The sequence below is a fragment of the Hyaena hyaena genome, unplaced genomic scaffold, assembly GCF_003009895.1.
Source record: "Hyaena hyaena isolate Hyena2069 unplaced genomic scaffold, ASM300989v1 scaffold_81, whole genome shotgun sequence".
In the NCBI taxonomy this organism is placed as follows: Eukaryota; Metazoa; Chordata; class Mammalia; order Carnivora; family Hyaenidae; genus Hyaena; species Hyaena hyaena.
Window position 1 is genome coordinate 82,565 of NW_024080714.1, and position 10,578 is coordinate 93,142.

Below are 10,578 nucleotides of genomic sequence, written 5' to 3' on the forward strand. Positions count from 1 at the left end.
ACCTTGCTTGCCAACACCAATAACTCAGGTGGGAAATATGGTTTCCATCTTCTTAGCACGTCAGAGGAGTACATCAATTTGGCAGAATATAATCCACATTCATAAAACTGGTTGCATGGGAGTCTGGGAGTGTAACTTTGGCTTTTTAGCCTTCTCAATACAGGAAGGCCGTTAGAAGGAGACTGAAATAGGTACTGAGGGTCGATTCTCCGTGTCTTTTGCACGTACGAATCCATAATCTCCCACGCCTGGAGTATTTCTTTAGTCACACAGCAGGCATCTACTCAGTGTCTGCTGCATACCTGCGACTGGACAAGGACCCGGGAGTACAAAGATGTAGTTCTTGCCCTCAAGGCGTTCTTGGCCTAGAAGGGAAGAGAAACCTGACAACCAATGATCCCAAGACCGTGCAGGGAAGGGATGTGTGAAGGTGGGGTAACTGCACTTCAGGAATATGGAAAAGATGTTCTGTCTTAACCCGGGAGAATAAGGGAGCTTTCCCAGAAGAGGCCCAAACATATTTCTGAGTCTTTGATAATATCATTTCCTCTGTCTGAAATAGATCTTCCAGTCTTAACAAAAATCTTGTGGAAGAACTCACTCATGAGTCTCAGGAGCTATAGGCTGATTTAAGTTAGACAAACTTTGGGGGTCAGTGGGGGGTCTCTTGTGCTCTGTCAAGTGCGGTCTGGTTTTATCCCATTCTGGCCCCTGTCTCTGAGGCCTTCTTTTTTTTTTTTTTTTTTTTTTTTTTTTGGAAGAACGTGTGTGGCTTTCTGGCAGTGCACCTGCCCGAGAGGCAGAGCCAGGTCTCCTTTTGATCTTTTAAGTAGGGTGAGTTCTGTTTCCTTCTAGAGAGGCAGAAGCACATCTCAGTGCTCGTCCCCAAGGCTGCGTGGGCAGCCTCTCCACCAATCTCACAAAGACACAGGGACCCCCGAGCCTCTTGTGCAAAGGCTTTAGGGGACCGGAAAGGAGAAAGTCATGCCAGATTTTCAAACTGAGTTTTCTTTGGGCCTCCAAGCTCATATGACAACTCTTAGATAATGTATACATCTAGTAAAACATGAATAATTTTATTTTTTCTTTCATTAGTGACCGATTCTATCAAGTTGAACAGACTAAATTCCCTTAAACAATCACTCCCATCTACAAATATGCTAGGCTGCAGTTACACATTTAACATAGTCAATTTTCTTTTGAACTGCTTCAGATATCTACCCTAAGCAGCAAAGCCTTTCCAAGTTCTTATACAACTGTAATCAATCTAATAAATTAAACCTATAAATGCTGTGACTCTCCAGTTCACTTAAACTTTCAAACACTGTTTATAAATTTAATCAAATTTTTGTGCTTTATATAAATCACAAGCCTAAGATCAATTACTTAATTAAACATTTTAAATTGGAATCCCAAGGCTACTCTGTCTGTGTTCCAATATGCCCAATTCTCTAATTACAATGAAATCCAAGTACATCCAGATTTTCTCAATGATTTCAAATGTATTCCTGATCTACACAAAAGTATGAATATTATGGTTTGATTTACTTCAACATCTAACTCTAAACATTCCGAGGGCTAGAAATACAGTTCACCCATTGAAGAAACAATTTCATCACCCAAAATGACTTGAGCTATCTTCTCAAGGTGTTGGAAACACTACTAGCCAGGCAGCTGAGTCCTCAAGAAGGCTGCGTTTATCCCAGAGAGTCCTGCCTGCATCAAAGATGGACCTGTGAGCCTTTCTTGGAGTCGGACAACAAAGGACTCCAAGTCTTCATCTTGCCTTGGGTGTTAATCTTAAAGCCCTCACCACCTGGGTTCAGGTGATGGCATAATCTTCCAAAACTTCCTTCAACATTACTACCTGATGGGGCACAATGGAAACTTGCATCTCCGTTAAGATTTCAGTTAGCTTTCCCCAATCCCTCACAGCCTGTTTGGATTTTAATTCTTTTCATCTTCCCCAGTGGCCAGACCCCACCTCTTAAAGACATTTCACTGGTAGATAACTGGTTCTGCACACATGTCCACACCTCCTGGTTCTGTGACTGTGCTGGTGATGCCAACTCCGCTGCGTATCCCTTCATGGTGCCTTAGCAGAGCCTTCTCCACTGCACCTTGCTAATCCAGACCTGATGTGGCAACCTCTCTCTCTGCTCAGATGCACCTATAAACCGCTGATCTAAAAACAGGGAGGCCTCCTGTTGAGGAAAGTCACCACAAAGTGACCGGGTTAAAGATTGTAAGTTACAAACATTGATTCTATCAGGTGCCAATCACATATTCACTTTAGAAGCATCATTGAGCACTTACTGTGTACCGGGGAGTGCAGATACAGTGATGAACACGAGCCACCAGGTTCCTACTGTCATCCCCGTGAGAGAAACCAGTGAATATGTAAGCATGCTGCTGGACCCCAAGTCATCTCCAAGATCCACACAGCCTCCCCTGTGGTTGAGGACCCCATCAGCTGCCCTCTGCACCCTGGGCATTTGCACAGTGGGACCCACTTGGTGGCAGCCCCAGCTTCAGGGTCCAGCAGTCTGCCCTCAGAGTTAGAAGGCTTCTGCCCTGACTGGCAAAGTGACCTGAAGTAAGAGAGGAGCAATTCCTCGGACAACAGTTTCCTCCTCTGTCAAACAGAGATAATAATACCTACCACACTGGTGTGGGGCTTAAACAAACTCATTCAGGTACAGCACCCAATGCAATGCCCAGCACAGAGAGTGTGCTTGATAATCGACAGCCAGTACTGTCTTCAATATCTGCACTTTTTAGGTATGTGTCCTAGTCAGCTCAGAACCTTCCTCTCAGCTCAAAACCTTCCTCACAGTTCCGAAAGCTAGAAGTCCAAGACCGGGGTGCCAGCATGGTCAGATTCTGGTGAGGATTCTCTTCCTGACTCACAGGCTGTGTCTGAATGACAGAGAGAGGGAGAGAGAGAGAGCAAGCTCTGGTCTCTTCATCCTCTGATAAGGAAACTCATCCCATCCTGAGGGTCCCACCCTCATGACATCATCAAAACCTAATTACCTCCCAAAGGCTGCACCTCCAAATACCCTCCTTGTGGGGGTTAGGATTTCAACATATAAATTTTGAGGGGACACAATCAGTCCATAATGGTATATTTCTCTTCTGAGACTCCACTGACCCTGAGTTGGGGTTTGTTTGTTTGTTTGTGTGTGTGTGTGTGTGTGTGTGTTTTAATCTCTTGAAAATGATACATTCCTGAAACCATACGTAGATGAACCTTGAAGAACCATAGCCAAGCATTGCCAAAACTGTCCTTTATGTGTTATCTCCTTTCAAAGAACAAAACGCTCCTTCAGAGAATGAGCTGGTCATTCACCACTAGTGCACTCAGATACATTCCTCACCCTTCTTGCCTTCTTTGTGCTCCCAAGAGCTTACATGGAGCTCCTTTCAGCTGACATCTGCCGGATGTGGCCCAGGGGTGGTACCAGAGGACGATGGAGGGCAGGGCAGGAAGCAGGGAAGTTTCTTCTGTTCTCTTCATGCTTTGATGCCTTGTTCTGGGAGTGGCATCATGCTTCTACGACCGCATCTCCCTTCAGGGAGAGTGTTTTCTGCCTGCCTCCAAATCTCACCCATTTCCCCCCATGCCCAGGGCTTAGAACAGCTTCCTACTGTTGCTGTCTTTGGGGACCTTGACCTCTCTTAGTGGTCCCATAACCCTGCCCAGTCCTCTTCACAGAATCCCTTCATTAATGAATCTTCTGTTGAGCTACCTGAGAGGTTTCTTACCGCCTGCTGGGACTCTGGTTGATAGAGGTAATTATAATAAATTTCAATATTTTTCCATGCAGCCTACTTCCCTCTCAGTCATGCTCTTAGTTTAATAAAATATTTGCCATCATTAAAAAAGAAACTCTACAGAATTTCCAATTGGCGCATGTAGCTTTTGCAAGGTCATGATGATAATTGCCTTAGGGAAATAGCCATTTTTAGTATTAACTTGGAAGTGAAGTGGAGAAATACAGTAAAGGGAATGTCTTCCCTTTGCTTGTAGCATACATGGCTGGCGCTAAGAAATATGGAAAAGGAGAAGTTAGAAGTCAGCGCAGGAGTTCACAGAGTCAAGCTGTCAGAAGATCCTGCTCTCATTGCCCTCTCTGCCTTCTCAGCGCTCTCTCCCTTGAAGGCAAAGTCTTTCTAATTGTCTTTCAAGAGGAACCCAACACTTACCCCTTGGCCAATATTTAGGGGCCACCATGAGGTATACCCTCACCTCTCCCCTGCCCCAAATCTTGGAAATCAGGGAAATACTATTAGTCTCAGAGAGTTCAACTTTATTTTTTTTAATGTTTATTTTTGAGAAAGACAGAGACAGAGCTCAAGCAGAGGAGAGGCAGAGTGAGAAAGGGAGACACAGAATTCGAAGCAGCCTCCAGGCTCTGCGCTATCAGCACAGAGCCCAACGCGGGGCTGGAACCCACGAACCAGGAGGTCATGACCTGAGCCGAGGTTGGACACTTATCTGACTGAGACCCCCAGGTGCCCCACAGCGAGTTCAGCTTTAAATCACATGTCCTGGATCAGAACAGAGAAAGGTAGAGTCACCTTGTAAGTTGAAAGACCTTAGAACCATAAGGCTTGGCTTTAGCTGGACTGAACATATTAAACTACCTAAAGTAAAAATATATCAGCCAGAAGAAGCCAGGAAACGGAGAATCATAGAAACGGGATCAACTATGCTTGGTGAATTAGCTTGCAGAGCCACAAGTTCAAATAACTCAGAATGTTCTAATATCCTTCTAGTGAGACAAACACCTTGGCTTTTCTCAGCCAGATACCATTAGATAATCTATGCTTCTAACCCCCCCTGTTCCAACTCTGTGCTCATCAAGAAATGTTTTTATAGTAATGATTTTCTTATTTCTTATTTCAATATGTTTATTAAAAAAATAATCCGAAAAAGTGGGCCAAGCCCAGGGATGACATTAATACCTTGATTTATTTTCTCCCGTGCCATTTTCCACACACACAAATATACATACATATTAACAAAAATAGAAATGTTTTACTGAGCTGTTTTTTGACTTCACTTAAAAATAAATAATGAACATCTTTGTGTGTTGACAAATATACCTCCACAGCAGGTTAATGGGTACATATTTTTTTAAGTGTGCAATCCTATACTTTATTTAACCAGAACTCTATTATACCACATTTCTGCCATTTCCATCATTTTTTTGGTTTATTTATTTTGAAAGAGAGAGTGAGCATGATCAGGGAAAGGGAAGGAGGGTGTAGAGAGAGAGTCCCAAGCAGCCCCCGCAATGTCAGCACAGAGCCAGTCACGGGACTCGAACTCACAAACCGTGAGATCATGACCTGAGCCAAAGTCCCAAGTCGGCTACTGAACCGAATGCACCACCCAGGAGCCCCTCCATCGTTTCTAAATTATCAACAGGCCCTACAGGAGACAGACTGGCAGCAAATATCCGCACCTCATTAACCATTTCTCTGCACGTTTCTCTTCCCAAAGGGCATGGACACTCCAAGACTTTTGATATATTTTGCCACATTGCTTTCCAGAAAATATTATAATTGTTCCAGTGTTTGCCAATTTTTATAGGTGATAAATCATTAGGTCATTATTTTAGTTTATATTTTTCTGATAGTAGTGAAACTGAAAATTTTTCCATGAATTTATTAGGCATTTGATTTTATTTGTATCTTCCTATTCATATTCATGGCCCATTTTTTTTATTGGATTATCTATCTCTTATTTATTGTAGAAGTCTTTATATTAATAGGGATATTAACTTTTCTGATATACATGCAAATATTTTTTCCCAGTTTTTTATTTGCCTTTTATGGAAATGGGGTGTTTTGTCTTAAGCTCAGACTCACTAAGGAATGAATTTGACTTTGGAATTAATTTGGTGACAACTCCTGCCCCCTCTTGGCTGTCTTCTGCTTGTCTGATCATCACTAATAAATAGGCGGCTGCAGCAGTAGCCACCAGACCTGTGTTGTAGGCAGAAGGGGGAAGGGTGGAGGAAGAGACGACACCCGCTGACTCTTGCTTATGTCCATTGGCCAGAACTGGTCACATGGCCACTCCCAGTAGCAAATGAGGGCTCGCAAAGGTGAAGGGAAGATGGGATTGGGCGAGCAAATTTACACAGTCTGCCATACAGTGGTTTTCAGATTTATATAGTCACATTGGTCCAAACAGACTGTCCCAACTTACCACGGTTCAACTCAAGATTTTTCAACTTTACGGTGCTCTGAAAGCAACAGGCGTTCAGTAGAAAATGTATTTCAAGATTTTAAGCTGAGTCCTTTCCCCTGGCTAGTAATTTGCAGGCGAACTCTCTCATGGTGCTGGGCAGCAGCCTCGGCTCCCAGACAGCATGAGACTTGGGACATACCGACAACCATTCGGCACCCATTTTGTTTTTCCTTTTCAGTACAATATTCAAGAAGTTACGTGAAACAGTCAACACATAATTATGAAACAGGCTTTGTGTTCAATGATTTGCCCAAAGGTAAGCTAATGTAAGTGTTCTGAGCAGGTTTAACGTAGGGCTAAGCTGTGATGTTTGGTAGGCTAGGTATATTCAGTGCAATTTCGGGGCACCTGGGTGGCTCAGTCGGTTGAGTGTCAGACTCTTGATTTCAGCTCCTGTCATAATCTCATGGTTTGTGGGATTGAGCTGCGCACTGAGCTCTGCACTGATAGTGCAGAGCCTTCTTGAGAAGGCGCTCTCTGCCCCCCTCCCCCGCCACTGCGTTTTCTCTCTCTCTCTCTCTTTCAAAATAAATAATCTTTAAAAAATGCATTTTCACCTATGTTATTTTCGACTTACAATGAGTTTACCAACATAATCCCACTGTAAGTTGAGGGAGATCTGTATTTATATCCTTAGTTCATGCTTAGAAAGTTGTTCATTAACTCAAGGACGTATTCCAGTAGGTAGTTATCTATATTTTCTGACATCACTTTTATGTTTTCATTATAATAGGAGATTGAAATCAAAGACATTTTTTCCAAATAATTGGTTAGTTGTCCCCAAATCATTTTTTGGACTTTCTCCACTAATTTGAAATACGTTGTTTACTAAGCTATTAGATCTACGTAAGTCCATTTGGAACTTACTGTTTTGTTTCATTGGTGTAGTCATCTATTCCTGTCTATGACTACAACTTCAAGTAATGTAACATCATGCATTTAAAAATTACAGGGCAATTCCCACTCCCGCACAAGGCTTTTATAAAAATTTTCTGACCTGTTTTGAATATTTAGTATTCAGATGAATTTTAAATCATACTGTCAAGGTTTTTAATGATTTTATTTTGAGTTCAACAGGAATTGCATTAAATTTGTAAATTGAAAAGAATTAACAACTGTACAGTTACGTTTTGGAAACAAGAGATACGGCATCATCAAGCCTACTTTCATGTGTCAGTAAAGTTTATGATTATCATATTGTGGGCTCTTTTTTCTCTATTTTGAATTTTAATCAATTATAGCTAATATATGGGAGAGCTAATGATTTTTATAAGATTGATTTTACAGCTAACCCACTATGGAACCCTCAATTTATTCTAGAAGCTTTACCTTACTTGTTATTTGACTACTTAATCTGCCAGACCCTGAAAGAGGGCTGTCACACACAGCCACCTGGCTTCCTGTTATAGTTCTCACCATATTTTTCATTACACAGTATTAAATTGGCATTTGGAGCCTGATTAATGTGATGCTTCCCTGAAAGATAACCCTGCTTTGGCTCTGCTGTCAAAAACCAAGCTTCAGAGACAGCAGAACTGAGTTAGCAGAGCTGCGTCATAAGCCTTCTTGGAATTTCTAACTTGTCGCTGGGGTAGAAATTTCTTCTACATCCTCTCCATTAGATATTAATCCGACTTCAGCTCAGAAAGTCCTAGTGTTAGCAAACAATGTAATTCAAGTTCCTAATTCCATTTGGGGGACGCTTCAAATTTTTAAAAGGTTTTTATTTGAAACGCAATCTACCTGGTCTATCTTTTCCCTCTGCTTCCTGAGAGATTCGACTTCTTTCTTTAGCACTTACCCTCAATTCTTTTTTTCTTAGATGGCATGGTTAAGATTTCCCACCTCCCGGTCACTATTCCCTACACCTGCCCTCCTCTCTGAGGATGCTGAGGGGGCAGACCTCACACAAGCCAACTAAATGGTCCATGTCTCTTTCACAGGATGTCCTTTAAGCCAACAATCTCTCTCTCTGCACTTGGTTATTTTCTGCAAATTTGGTTTGTCCTTGTTAAAGCTTGTTTTATTTGTTTTCTTTTTACCTTTGTCGTCTGCCTAAGTCATGTGAAGACATTTTTGCCATTCATTTCACTCATTAAATAATTAAGCTTCCTGTTCTGTGCCGTCTGTAAAATGTAATAGGTGTGGCTTCTCTAGCGTCTAGGTTCAAGCTGCCTACCAATATGTTGAAATGGTCAGAGGAGAGGGACTTGGCTGCATGACCTCAGCTGTTTCCTTCCAGACGAGACATAAATCAATACTCTTTGAACACAGGCACCCAAGCTGTTTCAAAAACAACCAGCCTTATTAATAAAGTTATGAAACAAAGGATTTTGTCAAAAGTCTTCTGAAATAAGAGTGGCTTAGTCAGTTAAGCAGCCGACTTTCGCTTAGGTCATGATCTCGCGGTTCGTGGGTTCGAGCCCCGCATCGGGCTCTGTGCTGACTGCCAGCTCAGAGCCTGGAGCCTGTTTCAGTCTGTGACTCCCTCTCTCTCTGACCCTCCCCTGTTCACGCTGTCTCTCTCTCTCTTTCCTAGAAATAAATAAAAAAAAAAAAATTAAAAAAAAAAAGAGTACAGTAGTCCCCAGAGCTCTGGTTAACCCTCCCCCCTTCCCCAGTGATGTGGTCGGTTACAAGCACAGTGTGGCAGTGGAGCAGGGCAGACAGGGAGAAGCCAGGACCTGGACCAAGGTAAGGCTCCAGAGTGACCTGCATAACGGGCTGGGGGGGGGGGTGGGGGGGGCATTAGAACCCACTGCAAGTAAAAATGGGAAGTATAGCCAGTTGCTCAGTTCATGGCAACTATGTGCGCCTTGGCTTCCAGAGGGTGTGTGAGCAGGAAAGCATATGACACATGTGTACAAGTATTCAATGGTCTACTCACGTGACATAATTTTATGTGGAAGAGGGTACATTTTTCCAGTTCTAGCAAAGAGGCATCAGGGGTAGTGACACCACCATGAAAGATCCCTCCAGTGACAGTATGGTAGCTGCAGGAAGTGGGGCTGAGTAGGTCACCTTGAAGGGTGTCAGCTTTGGGACATGCAGGGAGAGAACAGTAGAGTTTCAGGACAGAGGGTGTAGCCAAACCATGTGCTGAAGATTGGGTGTACCTGCTGGTAAGCAGGCCTCCTACTGGGCAGAGCTGTTGGTGTACAGATGACTGTCTTCAGGTCTGATGGGGACCCTGGTCCAGTGTGCGTTGGCCAGGGCAACTGGATCATGTGACATGAAACACAGAAACCTCTGCAGGTGGGACTGCCTATGGCCATTCTCCTAAGAGGCTGAGGATATTCCTCCAGCACCTTCTGCTCCCAGAACTGCAGCACGCTGAGCCCCTTTAAGAGGAATTACATGTGAGCTAGGATGTGCCTAAGCCAGCTGGTTGCTCTACAATCGGGAGTCAAGACAGACCTCCTGCTGGATCAGTAATTAGGAGAATTTGAGCGAAATCCTCCCTGGACATGAGATGATCTGCTCCATGACCTCGAAAGGTCACTCCCATTTCCATAAAGTCATGCAACTCTGAGAAAAGCAACCAAAAAAGGATAAATATACAGCAGGGCTTGAAATAGTAAATCTAATTCTACTGTAAGTCAGTCTATTTTGGTTTCTCAACTATACCAATTCAGAATGTGCTTTGGGGACTGCATTTTTCTTCCTAATTGACTGGAATGAAGTAGATTATTCATGACCATTTTGGCTTCCCCCCTCCCCAACAAATAGCTCTCTTTCTTCTCCCTTGGAATGCAAAGAATAGCTCTAAATTTGATGTGGGAAAGTGAGACATTATTTTTGGCCTGAGTAGAATTAAAGTTTCGACCCTTGAGCAAAATCTAGTCTTCACTCTTCCAACCACCCAGTAGGTTCAGATTAACTGGAGAGTGGAGACATTAAATGTTAGATCTGACCTTGAGCTGCAAGAGGAAGGAGAAGTATTGCTTTCTTCCCTCTATGCAGAATAACCTCATTTCTCCAAACTGGGCAAGAATCAGAGTTTGGGGGGAGTAGAAACAATTCTAGTGACCGACTGGGTCAGTGCTTCTCAAACTATAGGCTAAGGTACACAAGATACTCTTGATCAGAGGATTCGTTGGCCAAATACCTCAGAGAATCACTGCTTACTGTGTCCTCCTGAAGACCCTGAAAAGCTTCAAAGCAAAGAAACCTGTTATATTTTGTTGCCAGACTTAATTAATCACAAAACCATTTTCCCCTCTAGGTAAGTCCTGACAGCTTCTGGAACTGACATGCTAGGAAAGATACTTTGATGAGTGCTGATGTGCTCAACCTCCCTTTACATTACGGAG